At 43.8% G+C, this 23,040-nt stretch overlaps 1 long non-coding RNA gene across 1 annotated transcript in view; it reads right to left on the bottom strand.

Moving 5' to 3' along the window:
* Positions 1–4,488: 4,488 nt before the first annotated feature.
* The window catches only part of LOC113924225, a 37,338-nt gene continuing 18,786 nt past the window's right edge, over positions 4,489–23,040 (bottom strand). Inside the window, exon 3 of the long non-coding RNA XR_003520586.2 lies at positions 4,489–4,582. This is a non-coding gene — a long non-coding RNA (uncharacterized LOC113924225). The remainder of the gene's footprint in view (positions 4,583–23,040) is intronic.

Here is a 23,040-nt window from a genome sequence, read left to right on the forward strand (position 1 = left end):
ACCACATTCTTAGGCCTGATACATAAATAGTGCTCACAAACAGTAACTTTTACATGGGCTATTAGGCTTACTAGGAGCAGAGAAGATGCTCCCATACTAGCATAACCCAGTTGGCATCCCATGTGGAACTGTACGGTCAAAATTTGCTTCTAGTTGCTTCTCTCCTGAATGCAAATAATATCGCACTAGTTTGCTGTGAAACTTGACTTTGCTATGGAGATTTCTGTCGTTCTATTAAAATCCCAACTTTGTACCCAGGAATTCAGGGCTCCCTATTGACCAAGCCCTCCTTCCTGGCTTCTCTTACATTACCATAGACCCATGAATATGCCCCACTCTTTCTGCTCCCACCTTTCAAGACCAGGGAAATGATCTCAATTGGAAGTTGCCTTTCAATTCCCATGGCATTCTGTACCCGTATTTCTTACTGCTCTTAAAACCTCTTCGGCCTTGTACTGTAATAATTTTGGTTCTTGTATCTCCTCCCCACCCCCACTCTGTCCTATCTTAAAATCAGGTAACCTAAAATACCTATATGTGCTAGGATTGCTAGTTTTATTGGTTATCCTTTACTTGTTAAAATATTTATCCAAACATTTCAGAGGTTAAATTGCTCAAGAGGCTGTGAGAGGTTAAGACTTGCCTAAGTTCACTTAGTAGACATGGAGCCAGAATTTGGATCCAGATCAGAGTCTGTACTTTGGTGGTGGCAAATATGGGTCTTCCCATGCTGGCATCCCCCACTGCATGTCCGTGCGGACATCATTCATCTATCACTCTTTCTCATGGAGCCAAGATGATGCCTTAGAAATCCCAGTTTTCTCCAGGAAGCCCCTACAAATCTACTGGACTTAGCCTAAGGAAAGACTTAGCTGTCCCCCTTAGATGATTACCACATTCTGGCTTTCTTGAGACACAGGTGGTCTCTGTCTCAGACACTCCTGAAGCTTCTAGCACAGTGCTTCATGAGTGATTAGTTAATACTTTTGAATGAATAATTAAACATCCCATCAGCATGGAGTAAGGGAGAGCCATCTGGGAAGACATGGGCCCGGGAAAGACAGGAAATCGCAGAAAACACAACTTTTACCCAGAGTGGGACCTGGGAGGGCGGCTTCATTTTACGCGCACTAGAGGTGCGGCTTTGGGGAGAAGGGGAAAGGGGAACTAGGAAAGTTCTTTTGTGCAGGCTTGTCGAGGCGTGCACGGCTGCTTTGTGGGAATGAGATGAGAAGTAGACGGGGGACTTGGGTGGATGGGGAAGGGTGGGGAGGAAGGGAAAGTGGCGGAAGTTCTCTTTCCTTAGGTGGAATGGGGAAATGCACTGAAGCTGCCAACAAGTCCCTGGGCTGAAAGGACAGAGACTGCAGGCGGGAGAGCTCCCCCATTCCAGGCTTGATCTTGGGAGAGGGTCAGTGGGGGCAGCATCTGCATGAGGGGTCTTGGGGCCAGTGGGGCTGTAGCAGGAAGTACCAGCTGGTCTGTGTTCGAGAGAGTTTTTGGGAAGGGAAGTATTAGTCTTCTGGGGCTGCCGTAACAAAGCACTGCATGCTGCGGGGTGTAAACAACAGAGATGTATTGTTTCAGTTCTGGAGGCCAATGTCCAAGAACAAGGTATTGGCAAGAGTCGGTTCCTTCTGAGCGCTGTGAGAGAATCTGTCCCATGCCTCTCTCCTAGCTTCTGGTGATTTGCTGGCCATCTTAGGCATCCCTTGGCTTGTAGACTCTGCCTTCTTCATATGGGGTTCTCCCTCCATGTGTATGTCTGTGTCCAAATTTCCTCTTTTTATAAGGATAGCAGTCATGTGGGATTAAAGGCTACTCCACCGACTGAGCCACCTAGGTGTCGCTCATTCTTGAGCAGTATTTTCACTGGAAATAGAATTCAAGAACAGCAGTTATATTCAGCGCATTCATCTCAGCACAGTTATTTCCACTCTTTTCTCATTTCCATCGTCACTGTTGAGAAGTCGGATCAGTTTTATTCTTTTGAGGAAGTTTTCATTCTTTCTTTGTTGATTCTAACATTGTCTCTTTGTCTTTGGTCTTCGTAGTGTCACTATAGTGTGTCTAAACTCGAATTTCTTTCCATTTATCTTATTAGGGATTCTTTGGCTTCTAGAATCTGTGGACTGGTGTCTTTCATCAATATTGGGACGTCCTTACTCCTTTTTAAGTTACCTCTACCTGTCGTGTCATGTTCTCTTCTCCTTCTGGAATTCCGGTTCAGTGCACCACAGAGACTCTTAACTTTGTTCTCAGTGTCTCTTAATCCAACTTTCATATTTTCCTTCTTTTTGTCTTTTTATGCTGCACTGCATGCAAGGCGGTTTCTGTTCTTTCTGTCATCTGAATTCCCCTTCAGCTTCTGTCCATGGAGAATTTTTTTAGCATTTTTATTGAGGTATAATTAACATACCATAAAACCCACTCATTGTAATTTCAGTGATTTTATTAAATTTATAGAGTTGTTCATCCATCCCTGTGATGCAGTTTTAGAACATTGCCATCATCCCCCCCAATACTCTCATACCTGTTTGTAGTTAATAGATATTAAAATGATTTCAATGAATTAATTTTCAATTATTCTTGCCTTGTAAGATGACACCACACACCTGACTCTCTATTACAGCACACACATGCTCATCGAGTCTCACTTATTGTCTCTGGGATCTTTCTAGATGTTTTGGTCATATAACTAACTGATAATTGATAGGTTACCTTGTTTGGATCATTACCAGTGATGATGATGGTGATGATGATGATAGCTATTGAATGTCTACCATGAACCTGGATCTATATTGGCTGTTTTACACATATTTCTTTTTTTTTTTTTAAGATTTTATTTATTTGAGAGAGTGAGAATGAGAGAGAGAGAGAGTACATGAGAGGGGGGAGGGTCAGAGGGAGAAGCAGGCTCCCCGTGGAGCAGGGAGCCCGATGCGGGACTCGATCCCGGGACTCCAGGATCATGACCTAAGCCGAAAGCAGTCGCTTAACCAACTGAGCCACCCAGGCGCCCTACACATATTTCTTTATTTAAGCCTCACATTACCACCAGGAGGTAGCTACTACTTATCTCCATTTAAAGATGAAAAAACTGGGGTGCCTGGGTGGCTCAGTTAAGTGTCTGCCTTTGGCTCAGGTCATGATCCCAGGGTCCTGTGATGGAGTCCTGCGTCAGGCTCCCTGCTCAGGGGGGAATCTGCTTATCTGCTTCTCCCTCTGTCCCTCCTCCCCCTGCTCATGTGCTCTCTCTCTCTCTCTCTCAAATAAATAAATAAATAATCTTTAAAAAAAAAGATGGAAAAACCTTAGCCTCTGAAAGGCTCACTGTCTTGCCATAAACCTCATATTTAAGAGCACTGGAGCTGAGAGGCAAGCATTAGTCTGTTTGACCCCTGAATCCGAGGATTTTAAACAGTAATGTCACCAATCTAGTTGGTATACGGGCAAGCCCTTTCTTGTCCTTTTCTGGGTTTTGGATGATCTTTTAGGCATTTCATTCACCTTCAGAAATGTAAGAAAAGATAAATCAACCACTTTGCTACTCATACCAACTCTTCTAAATGTTGGAGCATCTTACCATCCCTAAGTGCCCATACATGAACTAATCGGAATGGTGGTTGAAATAAAAATTAATGTGATGTTCCAGAATTATCTGTTGATCTCACAGATTCATGATCTGTCCACTCCCTTATGTACCATGTGAACGTCCCCATATCTTCCAGGAACATTTTCCCCTTTATGTTTCAAAGAACAGTTTTGTTCATTTGAGCCTCATGAGAAAAACAAAATGTTGGGTTTGCAGAGGGCATGGGGTCTGTAGTGCAGAGAAGAGCCTTAGAGAGAGAGCAAATCAAGAATTTCGGTTCAGTGAGAGTGCGGGGTGAAAATACCACTTTGCCTTTGTTTCAAACAGTTGTTATTGTTGGTTATAAATTAACAAGCTGTTATGTCTCCTTCGCTGTTGATTCCACTTTTGTTGGCTAAATGCAGTTTTTATGATGTGGGTTCTTCTATGAGGGGTTTAACCTCACAAGGGCTGGGTCCTCGGGGGTAAATGTTCCTAGTTGAAATAAATGTTCTCGAGTGGTTCGCCTATGTGTCTCTGTCCATGGTTGGCTTTGAAGTGTGCGTGCTTTTTCAAGCACATCAGCAGGACTGTGGTGTATTTCATGAAACTGACCTTTTTCTTTGTGGTCTGTGGCTTAGCAGCCGCTCTTATTCTATAGCAAATGAAGAATGAGGACAGGCAAAAGGGACGTTTTCATGGCTGCTTGTCTCAGGATGTGAATAAGTATTCTAGGGCAGCTGAACACATTTTTGTCCACACAACAGGCTGACTGGCCTGAGTGCCAAATCTCCCTTGTATGGCATCATTTGCCTTTAATAAGAATACATTTTTACTTTTCGTGCAATGTTTGGTATAGAAAACTGGGATGGGTAAACTGACTTTCTCTACTGCTTACCTGTAAATATTCCAGTTGGCTTTATAATATGATGTAAAAATAGTTTTCAGTTGGTGATCTACTCCGTTAACAACTGCGTGGAGTGGCTTTGTTCAGAAGGATACAGAGACCTCAAAGAGATTCAGTGAGAAAGAAGGCTGTCATTGATTTATGTCTGTGTGGACATGGGTATGAGAAATGTAGCTTATGTGCTAACTCTCAGTGCACACTTACATGGCTCTTACCATCCCTAAGTGCCCATACATGAACTAATCGGATCCTCTCAACAAACGAAGGCACAGAGAGATCAGGTAACTTAACCAAGGCCACATAGCTGGGAAGTGGCTGGGGCAGGATTTGAATCCAGGGAGTCTAGTTTCAGAGTTTGGGTTCTGAACACTAGGTCAGACTGCCTCTCTGTGTATTTATTGTCCTGTTTTGATCAAGACAGACTACCTGGGTCAGTAAAGGACTTGCATTTTGTCCTGGCCTATGATCCAAGAAGGGGTCTTACCATCATGATCGCTACACAGCAGCTTCCTGCCCTATTGGCCTTCTTTCCTCCCAGGCTGATGAGCATTTTTAGGTGGGAACCTTGCAAAATGAGATGACTTTTTTAGACAGGGAAAGAGGAAGTCCCCAGGATGAACAGGTGCTCAGAACACATGTTGGTGACCATTTCACCCAGGTCTCTGAAATGCATAATGTCTAAAGGTGACAGGGAAAGGTGAAGACAGTGGTATAGTGTAAGGCCTTCCAAGCCCATCACTTGCCCTGCTTGTGCCTCTGTCTACCATGTAGGTGACCCCTTTTTTTCCTCTTTTAAGTGACCATATGTTAAACGCTAATGGCATCTCTAATGGCATCCCTTCACCTTATGCTTATAACGGGTCCTAGAAGGTGTGAATTTATCTGCATTACACGGATGAGGAAGATTAAGAGGGAGTGTAAGAGGGAGACTGAGTAAATTTTATTTGACTCCAAAGTCCCTCTCAATGGAATCAGAAATTTTCGACTTCTTTTGTTGCTGCCTCTGCTACAGCCCAAGGTGTGTGAAAATCCCAGAACAGTGGCAATGGGGTCCCGGAAGTCCACCTGCCAGGCTCTTCTTCCCCATCCCACAGCTACCGCCAGACCCTCTCCTCTTACACAGACCACATTTGGGAAACCACTGAAAGTCCCCCCCCCACCGCCGCCCCAGTTCGGCAGCTTAAAATCCCATCCCACCTGCTGTGGTTGACTGTAGCTCATGCCTCCTCTTGCTGGAAGACTTCTAGACCTGCAGCGCTTTGGGGGCAGGCCCCAGCCACTTAACCACGGGCTCCCCTTTTGACTTAACATGGAGATAGGGAAGGAAATACATCTTCCTTGTCTACAATTTTCCCAGACTTCTCCAGCACCAATTTGTTTTCAAATTTTGTTTTAATTTGTATGTCATATACTATTATTTTGAAAAGACTTGTTTAACTGTTACTCCCCCTTAAGTAATCAATGATAACTTTGGTATGGTTCCTTCCATACCTTTCTATATATATATATATATATATATATATATATATATATATATTCCTGTTATTTAAAGAAATGGGAATAGAGGCACCTGGGTTGCTCTGTCGGTTGAGCATCCAATTCTTAGTTTCAGCTCAGATCATGATCTCAGGGTCAGGGGATTGAGCCCCGTGTGGGGCTCCATGCTCAGTGGGGAGTCTGCTCGGGATTCTCTCTCTCGCTCCCTCTGCCTCTCCCCCACTCTCTCTCTCTCTCTCTCTCTCTCAAATAAATCTTTAAAAAATTAAAAAAAGAAATGGGAATTTTATTAGTACTACGACTTAAATTTTTAACTTCCAATATATTGTGATTATCACTCCAGATCATCACATATAAATCAAACTTATGATTTCCCATAGGATGGACATGCCAAAAACCTGATATTTTCAGATAAGAACTTGTCACACTGGCTACTGGAAGTCTAAGACCTAACATTTTTGGTCCACCTCTAACAAAATGTAGAGGATGCCATGCATTTGTTTGTGTGGGTTAAAAGCTAAATCAAGGGAAAGTGTGTGATAATAGATTTTAGTCCCTTTATTAAATAAAGATGATCCATATGAGAGGGTGTAGAGTGGTGCTGGGCAGATGCATGCATTCATTACCAAAGTCTGAAAGTATAATATCCTTTAGGTAAGTACAAAAGGACAAAGAAAGTAGAAGGAATATTAGCTTGCTTGGATTGGTTTTTATTCAGTGTATTTTAAAAGTAAGATGACTAGCTTTTCTTAGATGTCTAAGGGAAATTGAAAGAAAGGAATTATTTCTCAATCACACACATGCTTCTATAGCTCAGTTGCCTATGAGTAAAATAAAGCCAAACCACACCAGGGTTACATTAGATATGAACTGTTCAGACTACAGTAGGCTATCACCTGGTCTTTGACTTGCTGTCCAATGATCGCAACTCCCCTACCCCCAAGAATGTCAATCCTTGCCCCTCTTTGGGCTGATTAGTAAAGCATTAGCCAGCTCTTACCCAACAGTGAAAATAGCTGCACTCCAGGTATTTGTTAGGCAGAGTAACCTCCAACCCCCTGACATTCGGGATCCGTTGAAAACTTTGTTAATAGAAACCATGCTTATGCACAATTGTCTCAAGAATAATTAGTTCGTCTTCCCTCTCATTTGAAAGTCAAGTTCTATCCATGAACAGAAGAAAGCTATGTGCACAGACTAGGTTTATATTGTACCGTAACCCCCAGAAATGCTTTTGCTGAATTAGACTTTGGGGTATTCCATCAGCTTTCACCTTACATTAAGGACATTGTAAAAAGAACATTGTGGTTAATGTTTGGAGTTGAGAAGACCTGAGGGTTTTTTTTTTTTTTTTTAAGATTTATTTATTTGAGAGAGAGAGAGGGAGCGGGGGTAGGAGCAAAAGGAGAGGGAGAGAGAAACTCAGGCAGACTCCCCACTGAGTGTAGAGCCCATCTCGGGGCTCAATCTCACCACCCTGAGATCACGACCTGAGCAGAAACCAAGAGTTGAACGCTTAACCGACTGCACCACCCAGGTGCCCCGAGAAGACCTTAGTTTTAATCCCAGCCCTGCCATCTGTTAACTATAAGACTTTGGGCCAGTCCTATCATTTTTCTGAGTCTCAGCTCCCTCATCTGTTAAATCGAAATAGAATAGCTCCTAGCTCATAGGCTGTTTGTCAAATTAAATGAGATCATCTGTGTTAAGTGCTGGCAATACAGGACTCAATTCATGGTCTTACTTGAGCATGATTTTCACCAGAGCCCTCTGGACCCTCTGTGAATCATAAAGACTGATGTCCAGACCCACTGGACACTCTGGGCCAATAGGGTTATTCCCCAGTCTGCCCACCCACTTGTGCTCACACTAGCCAAGTTGTTTTGTTCCAAACACATTTATGTCAGTTGAACTTATCATAATAATATATTTTGATATTTATATTAAAATACTCCAAAAAGTATGACTGCCATTTATTTCAATAAAAATCAAGGAAAATATTTGGAAAAACTTCATAAAGCTGTGACCAAGAAAAATCGCTCTCAAAGTAGCTACGGGTATAACAACTCTTTTAAAAATGGGGGAAGAACTATAAAAAACCTAGAAGAAATACACACTCAAAATGCTTCACAATTTGTTTAATGTCACATTCCAATTTAACTTCAAATCCTAGATGATGTATTGTGGATTTGACTTACAGAAGAAAGATGACACCATAACTCAAATCAGAGGATTCAGAATCAAAGAAAGGGCATTGCCCTGTGAAAAGATTGGGAAACAAACGTATATTCATCGGATTGATTTAAATGAAAGGTGTAAGGTGTGACTGTATCGTGATGTTTTTATAAATATTGCCCCCACTTTAAGCAGTGTTGGGTTTTTTTGTTTTGTTTTTAAATGAATTAGTGAATTACTGTGCCCAGATCACTTCTACTATATTATTATCATTAACAGCATTTTTAAGACCCATGAGAGAAATCTCTTTCTGGTGCTGGAACAAATGGTGCTTTTCCATGAAATGGAATGTTTTGGCTTAATGAATTTTGTAAATCAAATACTTCTTTTTTTCTCTAGAACCAAATTAGTGATCTACCACTTGCAAATGGAGACAGTTTGATGATACACACTTTGTACTAATCACATGGCTTGCTTCCCCCTCATTTCATTTTCCAGGATATTTTTCTAAGGTTTATGTTATTTTATGGAACTTTATGTATCATTCAAGGTACTTATACAAAACCCATCACTGTTCTATTTCAAGCAGAGAGGGATTTAATACAGGGGAATCGGTGTTTACGCAGGATTTAAAGAGCTAGACGGTGGGCTCTAGACTAGTCCTACAAGTATGCCTCCTGCAAACACTGCCGAACTGACCCACCAAAGGAGCTGCTATCTCCAGCACAGCCAGGAAATGAAGATCAGGAATTGTTGACTTCCAAAGCGCCCCTCAGAGCTGCAGTGCAGGGATGAGGACCTGGCTGTTGCTGAGTTGTGGCTACTGCCTTTCACACCTGGGAAGCTGGGGGCCAGACAAGGACAACACTGCAGGAAAACGTGTCCCCATGCCCATGTTGGCCCATTTTGGCCAATGGCAGCAGCTGGGGCGGGAGGGAAAAGATGGCCCTGCCTCACTGTCACCTGCTCCACCTCCCATAAGCACTTCAAACAGGTGGAATCTGATTCACAGCCAGAACCCTCGAGTCAAGAGAGCTTAGGAAATCCTTGTAGCCAAGTACTCCGCAGGGCTGCAAATCACAGAAGAAGGTCGCAATGAATGCTGAGGGCCAATTCCCTCCACTACACTCTAAGTACTTTTGCGAGTCATCATGCATCCCTTCTGGTACAAGCTTGGGGGAATCTAATTAGAAAAATACTCCATCCCTTTACTGCCTTTTTTTTTTTTTAAGATTGTGTTTATTTATTTGAGAGAGCAAGAGAGAGAGTGAGCATGAGCAGTGGGAGGGGCAAAGGGAGAGGGAGGAGCAGACTCCCCACTGAGTGGGAAGCCCGCCATGGGGCTCTATCCCAGGACCACGAGATCATGACCTGAGCCAAAGGCAGGCACCCAGCTGACTGAGCTACCCAGGTGCCCCTCCCTTTACTTTCTTAAGAGTAGCAAGTTCTCCCATGACATCATATCCAGTATACCTTCTCTTTCCGAGACAAATCTTGGAAGTGATATTTGAAGGAAAAAGGAGAAGACTCTAAGTTCCACCTCTTAGTAGCTGTGGGACATTGAACCACTTGAGGACCCAGTTTGCCCACTGAGAAAATGAGCAGAACAATATCGCCTGCCCTAACTAGTGTGGATAGTGTGGAGATCAAAAACGATAACACGTGAAGCATATTTGGTTTCCTCAACCTTGACTATGACAAGGATCTCAGCATTTTTGTCTCTAAAAGACAAGTCACATTTCTTTTTCCAAATCAAATTTTATCTGCTCCACACCCCCCATCCTACTAAACTGGCAGGAGATTAATCTTAAGTGTTCGCACAAAAAAAGAAAGAAAGAAAGAAGAGAGAGAGAGAGAGAGAGAAAGAAAGAAGAAAGAAAAGAAAGAAAGAAAGAAAGAAAGAAAGAAAGAAAGAAAGAAAGAAAGAAAGAAAAGAAAGAAAGAAAGAAAGAAAAGAAAAGAACAATTTCAGTGATAGATGTGTGAATTCACTCAATAGTGAGAATCCTTCCACATTATACGTATATATCAAATCATCGCATTGTACGCTTTAAATATATCACAGTTTTATTTGTAAATTATACGTCAATAAAGCTGGGGAAAGAAAAGTCCCACACGCTCCCCTGGAAGCCAGGCACGCTTGTGGCTTTGGTGCCATCTAGGGGACCTGACCTTCACCTTGGGTCTGGCTCTCTATGTTGGTTGAGGACTTGCCTCCCGCGGGCATGTGTGGTGGTGTGGAGCACAAGCCCTAGCTACTTGCTGTCCCACACAGTCCCCAGGCCCTGGGAGTCTCAGCAGCCTCCCCGGATACCCTGCTAGCGTCCCCTGCAGGTGCCAGTTGCCGTCTTCCCCACACAGGGCAAACCCGCATGACGCCTTCCGTGAACAGCCCTTAGAAAGTGAAGGCGACAGAAGGGAGAGGATGTTGTCTTCTGGCAACATTTGCCTGTCACGCAAATTAATCTTTCCACAAATTACGCCACCACATCCAAAAAAGAGTTTTTCCGCCTGTCAAGTGTTACATAAGCGCACAGAGTACAACTCAGGGCTCCACCGTTTGTCCAGTCTGGCTGTAGGCAGGTTCTAACAAGCGACAGTGCGCCAGGCTTCAGGGAGCGCCCTGAAAACAACACCCTAGGAAACACAGAGCACCATTTTCATCTCTGTGTTTAATGGATTTGTATTTATTCTAAAAGAAGTAGAGGGACATAATGGGGGAAACTTCTTCAGATCTGGTAAGTCCCACCTAACTGTTACTTAGCACCTAGGTCACTTCCTATGGGTCATCTAAGCTCTGTGGGGGTTGAATTCACCACCTTTGAGACATCAGTGGTTTTCAAAATACTCAGGGAGCGTGAGGATGGTGGTGGGTGGGACTTTGAGTCTTCACCCTTGCTTTACCCAGAGCAGCCTGACATTTATCTGCCGTTCATATCTGGTTAGAAGAGAGAGTCCTGCTACTCAGAGCAAGAGGGAGGTTTTACAAACCACTGAACTGGTCGATCGCTGGGGTCTGTGATTCTGTGAATGCAGCAGGATCCGCTGAGAATGGGTGATGACCTTTCCCTCACATGCTGTTCTACCTAGGCCCTCTCCTAGACGCGAGCGATGACAGCTTCGGCCCCTGCCATCGGCTCGCATCCCAGAGATGCCACGTCAGCCCCGAACCCTCCTGGGGTGTGCACAGCTCCTTGGAGCACTTGAGTTGCCGATGCATGCCTCCTACCCTAGTGCTGCTGATTGCTTTCCCTTGCTTCCCCACCCCCACCCCCACCCCGCCCGGTCTTGCCTTGGGCGGCACAAGTTTGAGGTGAATGAAACAAGACACAGTTGGGCAATTGCACACTGCCTTTCTTCTGCCTCAGCTGCAGCTTTGGCATTTCCCATACTAGCCCAGTGAAGCCTACCGCGCTAGAATCTGAGGCACTAGCTCCAAATTCACAGCAGATAATAGTAATAAATCAATCATTCGCTATTACCCAGCAAACGTTTCCTGGGGACCTGCTCTGTATGAGGCGCAGGCCTGGGCGCCGGGCATACAGTGATATGAAGGCAGAGCTAGGGCCTCAGGCAATGTAAGGGCTCTGGGGAAGGCAGATCATACAAGCACAATTTATTACGCTGGGACCACGGGAATACACAATACCTTGGGAGCACAGAGACGGCAGTGATCAGCTTTGCCTGGGGAGGTAGAAAAGACGTTAGGGGGTCTGGAATAGAGCAGCTCCTCACTATCTGTTTAATGAGGGGATGTTTGAGAAAGACGGACTCTGGAGCTTGACTGCTTGGAATCGAACCCCAGTTCCCCCCTTCATCAGATGTGTGACTTCGGGCAAGTTAACTCAGCTCTCTGGGTCTCAGTTTTCCCATCTAAATAATGGGGCCACAAGCACTGGCCTTCCATCATAGGGTCGCTGCAAGGACTGAGGGCCAATAGAGGGAAGGTCTTTTGAGCTGTGTTGGGCACTCTGTAAATGCGCTGTCTGGGCTTGCTCATCACTGTGGATGTCGGATTGGAGTCTGTTGGGTAGAGAGAGGAGGGAAAGATAGTGCACGGGATCCAGATTAACCACACAGGGTTTCCTTCCAGTAACTCACTGCGGGAAATCGCTCTTACTGGAATTATAAAAAGGGGGGGGGGGCATGGGATCCATAGTTTTCTGTGCCCGTCCCACCCCTTGGTCTCACGCTCTCCTCTTCCTCTATCCTTTCCTTTCCTTTCCCTTCTGCCCTTCTCCTTCCTTCCTTCTCCTTTCCCTCCCTCCATCCTGCGTCTCTCTGGGGCATTCACCCCTTCCCTCCAGCTCGCTTCTGCCCTCTGAGATCAGCTCTTTTCCTCCGCTCCGACTCCCCTCCTGATTTCCCTGTATCTGGGTCCTCCTTCCCACCCCAAACAGCCTGGCTCTCTAAATATTCCTCCAAAAGCCTGAAAACCCAGATCCCCTTCCTGGGCCCCCCTTCTCCAGCAAGAAGCACATTAATAGGATTAGGACAGACCAGAACAAAGAAATAAATTTTTTTTCGTTACTATTGCTTCTCAGTGAAAAGTCCCAGTGGGCGCCCTTTGTTGCCAGCCCAGCCAGGCCTCTCTTGATGACATTTGTAGCTTGGGGTGGTCGGGGCTTTTGGCCTTCTAACTTTTTCCTGTCAAACACTCTAGCAGTTTTCAGAGTTTAAACGGCAATGGCAATAATCGACATGGACAGCACCACCCCTGCTGGTGCCCTGAGGGGAATAAAGCCTAGATCCTCAGAAAGAACAAATTTGAGAGTTTACTACAGTCAGAAATTAATGCTCGGGCATGAAGAGTGAGCCCTGGAGCAGGTCACGGGACCCCCGAGAAGTCTGGCCTGGGCCAGAAACCGTTCGAGGTCCTCGGGATGCAGCAGTGACAAGGCCGAAAAGGTCCCTGCTCTCCTGGGATCATTTTTTTTTTTTTAAGATTTTATTTATTTTTTTAGAAAGAGACACAGAGCAAGAGAGGGAACACAAGCAGGGGGAGTGGGAGAGGGAGAAGCAGGCTTCCCGCGGAGCAGGGAGCCGAGGGAGCCCGATGCGGGGCTCGATCCCAGGACCCTGGGATCATGACCTGAGCCGAAGGCAGACACCTAACAACGGAGCCACCCAGGCGCCCCTCCTGGGATCACTTCTAATGGGAGAGGTAGACCATAAACATGTAAAACCATGAACAAGACACTTCTAGGTAGTTGCAAGGGCTATAAAGAAAATAAAATCATTCATGAGACTATCTTGGTGGAGAAGGGATTGCTTTCGGTCACACAGTCAGAAAAGTCCTCCCTGAGAGGAGCTCTTTGAGCTGAATCCTCAATGACAAGAAGGAGCCACCATGTAAAGCCCTGGGGAAGGCCGAGTGCCAAAGACCCAGGCGGCAAGAGCTGGGAAGAAAAGGGTCCAGAGAGAGGGCGTAGGGACCCCGTGGGAAGGGTTGGATATGATGACACTGGGCAAGGAGGTAGGACTTGTAAGGCTTATGAGCCACATTTACAAGTCCCTTTGCAAGTCACAGAGACCGACTGGAAGATCATATCAGAAAAGGAATTTACTGAAAGGCGTTTAGGTAGGATTGCCAGGGACAGATTTGGAAGCGTGACAAGAGAAGGGGGGTGGCAGCTGGACACGGACAATGCTACCTCCCCTGCCGGCGCTGGTCCCTGGACCCTTCACTGGATGGTGACCAAGGTGCTGCAACCCGTCATCAGGACAATTCCCCGAGGTCACTGAAGCTCGCGCGTGGTGGGTCTATTAGGGTCCTTCACAGAACCAGAACTGATAGGATGGAGGACGTGTACGCATATGTGTGTATAGATAGATAAAGAGATTTATTATAAGGAATTGGCTTACATGATTATGAAGATTGAGAAGTACCAAGAGCTGCAGTTGGCATCCTAGAGACCCAGGAGAGCCAGTGGTGTAAGTTCCAGTCCCCAAGTTCCAGTTTGAAGGCAGGGAAAAGAAACCCTACATCCCAGCTCAAAAACACTCAGGCAGAGAGAGTTAATTCTGCCTCACTACGCCTTTTGTTCTACTCAGGCCTTCAGTGATCGAATGGGGACACAAAAAGCCTGGAAAATGAGTATCTGAAGTATTCTGGAGCGGGAAGTAGACTCTACCACCTATTGAAACCCCAAAATCGGGAATTTCCCAAATGTAGCAAGCAGGTTAGGATCCCGGGAATAACCAAAGAAATGACAGATATCCACTCTATCATGACAAGGGTTAGCTTTTTATTGGAGTGCGGTCAGAAGTCCTTGGAGGTCCTTAACAGGGAAAGTGGTGGGATCTGATTTATATTTGTCAAGGTTCACCCTGGCGGCCAGGTGGAGATGGAGCGTAAGGGGCAAGAGGGAAAATGGAAGGGCTACTGCAGGGTTCACGTGGCCCTGATCAGCGTGGTCGCAGTGACGGCCCCAAGGGCTACTGCAGGGTTCACGTGGCCCTGATCAGCGTGGTCGCAGTGACGGCCCCAAGGGCTACTGCAGGGTTCACGTGGCCCTGATCAGCGTGGTCGCAGTGACGGCCCCAAGGGCTACTGCAGGGTTCACGTGGCCCTGATCAGCGTGGTCGCAGTGACGGCCCCAAGACATGGCTAGATTGAGGGTTCAGTTTGGAGATGAAATGAGCAGCACTTGCTGACAGATTAGACATAAGGGATTGGGAAATGGGGATAAGCTGGGGTGACTCTAGTTTTTCAATGAAAAAATTGGGTGAATGGTGATATAAGTTATTGGGATGGGGAGTCTGGAAGGAAAAGAGGGGGATCAAGAGTTCATTTCTGCCATGTTAATTTTGACATGGAAGAGAAGCCTATGCATCATCCAGTCACACTATAAGGTAGAAAGAAGTTGGCAAGATGGGTTTTGGAGCCACTCAGCTTTGCTTTGACTTTTGGTTCTGCTAATAACTAGCTGTGTGAACTTGAGCAAGCTGTGTAACGTCTTTGACCTCCAGCATCCTCAATTATAAAACAGGGCTACGTGAGTTTCCAAGGGCTGCTATCACCAAGTACCACAAACTGGGTGGTTGGAAACTCCTGGAACCTAGAAGCTAAAAATCAAGATGTAGGCAAGTCTGGCCGGCCTCCCTCTGAAGGCTCTAGGGAAGAATTTTTCCTTGCTCCTTCCCAGTTTCTTGTGGTTGCAGGCAATCCTTGGGCATTCTCAGTCCTGCAGCTGCATCACTCCAGGCTCTGCCTCTAACGTCAAGTGTATTGTCTTCCCTGCTTTCTGTATGTCTTCACGTCTCTGTGTCCCTGTGTTCCATCTCCTTCTCCTTTCTCTTATAAAGACACCAGTCACTGAGGTAGAGGCCACCCTCATTCAGTATGACTTCATCTTAATTTGATTACATCTGCAAAGATCCTATTTTCCAAATAAGGCCACAATCACAGGTACCAGGGGCTAGTAATTCCACGTATCTTTTGGGGGGCATAACTTAACTCACAACAAAGCATACCATTTTCATTGTCTGGTATGCAATAATCTCTCCCATAGATGATTGCTTTTATTCTTTTTCTTCTCTTTGGTATGGACCCCGTGGGAAGTTGTTGTGGTGGGTGGCTCTGAATATATTGGTGGATGGCAGTGACAACACACACGCTTCCTTAGCATGGTAATTCTGGATCCTTAAGCATTAAGTAGACAGACTTTTCATAGCTCTATTGTTTCTGTATTTAATTGGCATATGAAAATGTTTGCATTGTATTGCAATCCAGCCAATAAGCATTTATAAGATAAATATTGCTTGCTTTATATATATGTGTGTGTGTGTGTGTGTGTGTGTATTTTTAAGATTTTATTTATTTATTTGAGAGAGAACGTGCACACGCACAAGCAGGGGGAGCAGCAGAGGGAGAGAGAGAAGCAGACTACTCCTCACTGAGCAGGGAACCTGGTGCAGGGCTCGATCCCAGGACCCTGGGATCATGACCTGGGCTAAAGGCAGTGGCTTAATCGACTGAGCCACCCAGGTGCGCTGAATTATATTGTTCTTATATTACTACCTTCTTATGTTCCCTTTTGGGGTTCAGGTAGTATATATGTTCTCTACTGTTTAGCCCTACCCTCAGTGCCTAGAACAGGGCCTGGCCCATAGTAGGTGCTCAATGACTGAATTGATGAATGACAAGAAAAGTTACACAAGTGTCACAGACCTTGTATTTTCCCACATTTGAGGGATATTATAAATGACTTGTAAGTCATTGCAAATTCCACTTAGAGGAATCTGATTGCTAATTCCCCTTGTAGGGTTACTGGGGACACCCTTTTCATTAAACCTAGCTGGGCAGCTGGGATTGGAGTACTTCTCAGTAACCACTCAGAACGGGCTGTGGCAGGCTATTCGACCATTTATTCACTTATTTATAACACTTAATAACCTCAGAAACCATGTCAACTGGTGTAAGCGCAGTGGAGGTATCCAATAAGCCAGTGCAATCTTGAAATCTTTTTATTTTGAAATAACTGCAAACTTAGAGAAATTATTCCAGAATCAAAATAGCACATAAAACACAGCGACTCTCCTTCACCCAGATTTACCTGTTGTGTGTGTGTATATATATATATACATGTGTGTATATATATATATATATATATGTAAAATATTTTTCCTGAACCATCTCAGAGTAATTTTCATTCATCCTGGCCCTTTATGCCTAAATATTGGATTTCATAAAAATACTACCATCTTCCAATTAGACGTCTTGATCTATTCTACTCCTTTTGCACAGAATTAGGCATTGTGTTTCGCTATTGTATCTCCTTAATTTCCTTTGATCTGGAATGTTTCCACAGCCTTTTTTTGTCTTGCATGACATAGACACTTTTAAAATAGATTGTTCCTCATTTGGGGTTTGAGTGATGTTCCCCACAGGTAGATTCAGATTTTGCTTTCCAGGCTGGACCCTTACACCAGCAATGTGCTTTTCTCAAGACTCACCTCTGAAGGCCAAGGAAGACCATCTGTCCCACGTTGGCAAAGTAATTATTTAATAAACATTTTTACTGAATGTAATATACATACAGACAAGTGCACAAGTAAATGACTCCATTTACTGAAAAGAGCATACCTTCTTCTCGGCTTTCCTTTGCCACTTTTATTGTCAGTAAAAGTGTCCATCTGTGCATAGGTCTATTCTGCGCTCTCTGTCATGTTCCTTTGGTTTATTTGTATATCCTTGTGCAAACGTCACACTGTCTTTATTACCAGGGCTTTATAACCAAGACTGGATGTCTAGTAATCTAAATTCTCTAAATTAGAACTTCTTCACAATTTGGGGGCTGGAGAGGCTATTTTTGGCCCTTTGTACTTCCATATAAAATTTAGAATTTCCATGTCAATTTTTAACAAAAATTACCTGTTGGAATTTTGATTAGCTTTGCATTAAATCTGTAGATTAATTTGAGGAGATTGCCATCTTTATGCTCTTGCTCTCTGCGTCATGAAAATTGGCATATCCTTCAATTTATTTAGGATTTCCTTTTTCTTTTTCTCTTTCTTCCTTCCTTTCCGTGTTTTCTTCCTGCCTTTCCATCTTTTTCTTTCCTTCTTTCTTTTTCTTTTTCTTTCTTTCTTCTTTTCTTTCTTTCTTTCTTTCTTCTTTTTCTTCTTTCTTCTTTTTCTTTCTTTCTTTCTTTCTTTCTTCTTTCTTCTTCTCTTTCTTTCTTTTTCTCTCTCTCTCTTTCTTCCTTCCTTCCTTTCTTCCTTCCTTCCTTCCTTCCTTCCTTCCTTCCTTCCTTCCTTTCTTTTTCTTCTTTCTTTCTTTCTTCCTTCCTTCCTTTCTTTCTTTCTTTCTTCCTTCCTTCCTTCCTTCCTTCCTTTCTTTTTCTTCTTCTTTCTTCTTTCTTCCTTCATTCCTTCCTTCCTTTCTTTCTTTTCTTTCTTTCTTTTTCTTTTCTTTTCTTCCTTCCTTCCTTCCTTTCTTTCTTTTTCTTCCTTCCTTCCTTCCTTCCTTCCTTTCCTTCCTTCCTTCCTTCCTTCTTTCTTCTTCTTCTTCTTCTTCTTCTTCTTCTTCTTCTTCTTCTTCTCCTCCCCTCCTCTCCTCCTCCTCCTCCTCCTCCTCCTCCCTCTTCTTTGATCTAATTGGCTCTATTAAGAGGTTTCTGAATCAGGCAGCATCCACCTTAGCAAGTAGTTCCTATCTAGGATTTCTTTAATTTCTCTCAGTAACATTTTATAATTTTCAGTGCGTAGATCTTAACAACTTTTATTATATTTAGTCCTAGATATTTGATTGTTTTGATGCATAAATGATATTTGAAAAAATGCTATTTATTAATTGTGCCTGGTATATAAAAATACAAATAATCTTTTATGTTGATGCTTAAGAAATCACTACACGCTTTAGAAAGTTAAAGCAACAACAATGTATTATTTCCCATGATTCTGTGGACTAACTTGGCAATGAGTTTTCTGCTTCACGTACAGTGTCAGCTGTGCCTATAGTCACAGTGGGGGTGGATGGACTAAAATCTCCAAATGTGGTTCACTCACATTTCTGGGACCTTAGTGGGGATGGCAGGGAGATTGGGCTCCACTCAGATGTTGGAATCACTGGGCTGTTCTCTCATGCTCCATGTAATCCCCGGACTTCTCCCTCTGCACATGGTCTTTCCAGCAGGGTAGCTGGACTTCTTAACATTTGGCTCAAGTGCAAAGGGCACTTTCTTTCCCATGGCCCACAGATGCCCTCTGACGGCTTTTTTGGGTCCCAAGTCTTTTGGCCATCAGTGAAGAAGGCAACAGGAGAGAAAAATACAGTCAGCTTTTCTAACCTCTGGGGATTAATTCTGGAGTTATTAGAAGATTTCCAGGGATGTTCCTGGTCCCTCTGAACTGGAACATTTTCTATAAATATGTCCACTCTCTAAAAGTGTGAGCAAAGGATGAGCAGGAGGAAAAATGAGAATCTGTTCAAATGAATTTTTTTTTCTTCTAAGAAAAGGTTTGGTAAAGTGGACTATTAACTAAATGATGTTTGGATATTTTCTCTGTGTTTAGAAATACCCTTATGTACTTATATAGGTCTTAGCTTTAAACTAACAAAGCACTTTATCTTTAGCCTTTTAATATCCCCCAAAGGATAAAGAAGATGTTTTCACTTTAATTGTATACATCTAGTAGAAGATGAAGGAAAGCTAAATAACTTCCCTGACATCGTTCATGTAATAAAACCATCCATCTACCTATCTAGTCATCAATTTTTAAAATTCAATAAGAAAATCTTAAAATTTTAAAAATTTATTCATTCTTTCAACAGATATTGACATGTATTTATAGATTACCACTATATATCAATTGCCAATTTCAGTGTATATTTCCTGATTACCCAGGTCCTGGATATGTAAAAGACCATTCATGAAGCTTCTCTTCTAGGAGATGAGCAGAAGTTAATCAAATAATCACACATATTCAAATTTGATTATGACATGTAACGCATAAAAGGAACTGTGAATGCATATTGCAGAGATATATACGATCTATCTCAAGGGGTCAGAAAAAGCCTTTCCAAGAAATGACTTTGTGCTGAACGCTAAGCAGACTGAAAACTAAAAAAACATCCAGGCAAAAGGCAGATGGGGTATAAGGTCCTGGGTAGGAAGGAGCTCTGCACCTTTGAGAAATAGAGTGAAAGGCGGTGTGGCTGGAGATTCAGCAGGCAAGGGAGTCACAGACACAGCTGAGGGGCAGAAGGAAGCCATCATGGGGGTCTGTGAGGTTATGCACATGAGCTCAATGACCTTAGTCAAAAATGACCCCTATGCTTCAGTCTCAGTTTTCCTGACATGAGGATACTTCTCATGTTAAAGCTCCAACCCTGACCTCTCCTCCGAACTCTAAGTATTCAGTGTCAATTTGACACATTCATTTAGATGCCCAACAGGCAGATGCAACTCATTTTCAACACAGAACTACTGATTCCTGCAACTCCGTCTCCCAAAACTTCTTCCTCATCTATCTTCCCCTCTTTCAGTGACCACCTCCATCATCCATCCAATAGTTCAGGTCAGAATCTCAGGAGTTGCCTCCATTTATCACTTTCCCTCATTCTCCATATGCAGTAAGTCTTGTTGGCTCTGCTGCCAAAATAGATTCCAAACCCAGCCACTTCTCACCATCTCCATTGTTATCACTGTAATCCAAGCCTATGGTTTTGTTTCTCGTGCGGATTATTACAATAGCCTCTGACCTGTCTCCCTATCTACTCAGGCTTTCCTATGATCTATTATCCGCTCAGCAGCCAGAACATTCTTTTTTTCAATGTATATGTCCATGTCATCCCTCTACTTGGAACACTCGTATAGTTTTTCCACTGCACTTAAAATGAAACACAGAATACTTACCATGACAACCCCCCAGGTGAGCTGGTCCCTTGCCTGCCTCTTTGATAACTGTTTTGTAAGCACTTTGCTCACTGCTCCAGCCGTGTTGGCCTTCTCTTTGTTTCTCACACATGGCACGCTCACTGCTGATCTTTTTCCCTGGATCCTTCTCATCAATCTTCAGCTGAAGAATCCTATTCCTCAAGAGGCCTTCTAGTCAGTCTAGATCAGCCCCTCTCCAGCCTCCTACTGGATCATCACTATCCCCTCATCTCTTTTTAGTTTCTCAATAGCAACCCATTCTGTGAAATTATCTTATCCATTTCCTTATTTCTTGCTGACATCCAAATGCAAGCTCAGTGGGAGCAGGACCTTGTCAATCTAATCCTCCTTGTGTAGCAAATTGTCTGGCATAGAGTAGGAGTGCAGTATGAGTATTTGTTGGCTGAATGAATATATATGTGGGTGAAACCACCTCACAAGGGTCTCATTCAGCCCAAGAGCCAGGATGCTCTAGTTTCATGGCTGAGACACACCAAAAGCTGCTAGTTCTTAAATTAAGACCAGCATTTTATTCATGTGGACCCCATTTCAAATTTCTTCAAGGCCCAAACTCATTGCCTTTAGTACAATTTAGGAGCTGTTCTCAACATCATAGTCTGCATCTGTAAACTCACCAGAGTTCAGATATTCCATCTTGATGTGGGAGTTCCCTTAACAGTAGGTAGCTTATACTGAGGACCAAATTTTTATGTATATTTCAGTTTAAAAGTGAACATAAAAGGCTTCAGGAAAACCATCTCCCATGGAAGTGCATAAACTTTCAAGTAATCGCTAAAAACATCTATTGGTTGCCTGATGGATGATTTGTAATTAACAGATTACACATTTGGTTAATACGTCTTTGTGGGCCCTTTGAAATTTTTTTATTGGGTTAACAGATAAGGGGCTTTTATGTAGACACACCATAACCGTTCCTTTGGAGCAATTAAAGTTTGCTGACTGGATCCCCAGCTCTGCTGTTTCTTTGATGCATCCCTCCAGTTCCTATTACGGCTAGTCAGAGTTGCAGGGAGAGGCCCAACCTGGTGTTTAAGGTGGGAAGTGTTTTGCATTCACAGTAGATCCCAAAGCAGCAGCCTGGGTGGAGGGAGCACGAGGGAGTCGGTGCTACCCTCCCTGGAGCTCCCACTGCCAGCCTAGGGCGCAGTGTGAACTGGTGCTGTTTTCTCACCAGGTGTGCACCACCCACCAGAGCTGGATCTGCTCAGCACTTTCTTCCCCAGGCAGGATGCACCAGTTTTCAGAGTTCTGTTCCAATATCTATTCCTGAGCTGGTGCCCTGTCAGCCCTACCCTTTCTTTTTTCTTTATGACTCTTACTTTAAGAAGTACTTTCAAACACTCATCCCAGAGTTCTACTCATTGTTCAGACTCAGGAGGAACATCCTAGATTAGAGTCTAGGCTCTGGAGTCTGACATTTCTGGGTTTGAATCTGGGCAAACAACCGACACACAACCCCATTCTGTACCTATACAACCATTTTGTTTTTCAGTTTCAGTACAGTGTTCAATAAATCGCATGAAATATTCAACCCTTTATTATAAAATAGGATTTGTGTTAGATGATTTTGCCCAGCTGTAGGCTAATGTGAGTGTTCTGAGCATGTTGAAAGCAGGCTTGGCTAAGTTAACGATGTTCAGGAGGCGAAGTGTATTAAATGCCCTTTCTACTTATGGTATTTCCAGCTCACACTGGATTTATCAGAAAGTAAGCCTTTGTAAGTCAAGGAAGATCTACCGTCTGCTCTGAGGTTCTCTGTTTACCTCAAGATACTAGAGAGGTTTAGAGAACTTCTAAGGATGGTTCCATGGATGCAGATACCCATGTCACTAGTCTGCCCACTAGTGAGAAAAAAGAAGTCAAAGGAAAACATATATCTTAGACCTTGGTGTCCACAGGTAACCTCATCCCTTAGAAAATGACCTCTAATCATCCTGACCTTTCCCCTAATATAGTTACTAACACTACTGCTTTTTTAGGTCAGGATCAACAAGAAACAAGAGGGCTTTCATCAAAACCCCTAGGGAAAGTCTTAGTCTAGAAGCAGTTAAGAGAGTGATGTCTACTTTGAGTATAGATAAGGAGCCCCATGTGTTAGATGCCTGCCAAACCTTTCCATCGTTTTGTCACTTAAAATAATCACAAGTCACCCTGCCTTTCCAAGGACATGTGCCCTGTTGATACACATGCCCTTGTGGGTTCCCTTTGGCTTTGTGCTTTGGGAAAGAAGTCAGTTAGGAAAGACGACAAAAGGTCAACAGGAGGTGGCTGAGTCAATGAAGCCTAAATAAGCAATCTGGGCATCGAGCTCAGTTGAGGGGCTGGTACACTCCTCAGGGGACAAGCTGGGCCTGTTTCACTCCTTTCTGAGCCTCTGAGTGCCCTGGAGTCCAGTTAAAAGCCTTGTGAAAATTGCCCACGCATTGTCCAAAGTTGGCTCCTTCTGTAAGCATAGTCTAGTAGACAGGAGGAAGTGCCCTTTG

This window comes from Zalophus californianus, chromosome 2, assembly GCF_009762305.2.
Source record: "Zalophus californianus isolate mZalCal1 chromosome 2, mZalCal1.pri.v2, whole genome shotgun sequence".
In the NCBI taxonomy this organism is placed as follows: Eukaryota; Metazoa; Chordata; class Mammalia; order Carnivora; family Otariidae; genus Zalophus; species Zalophus californianus.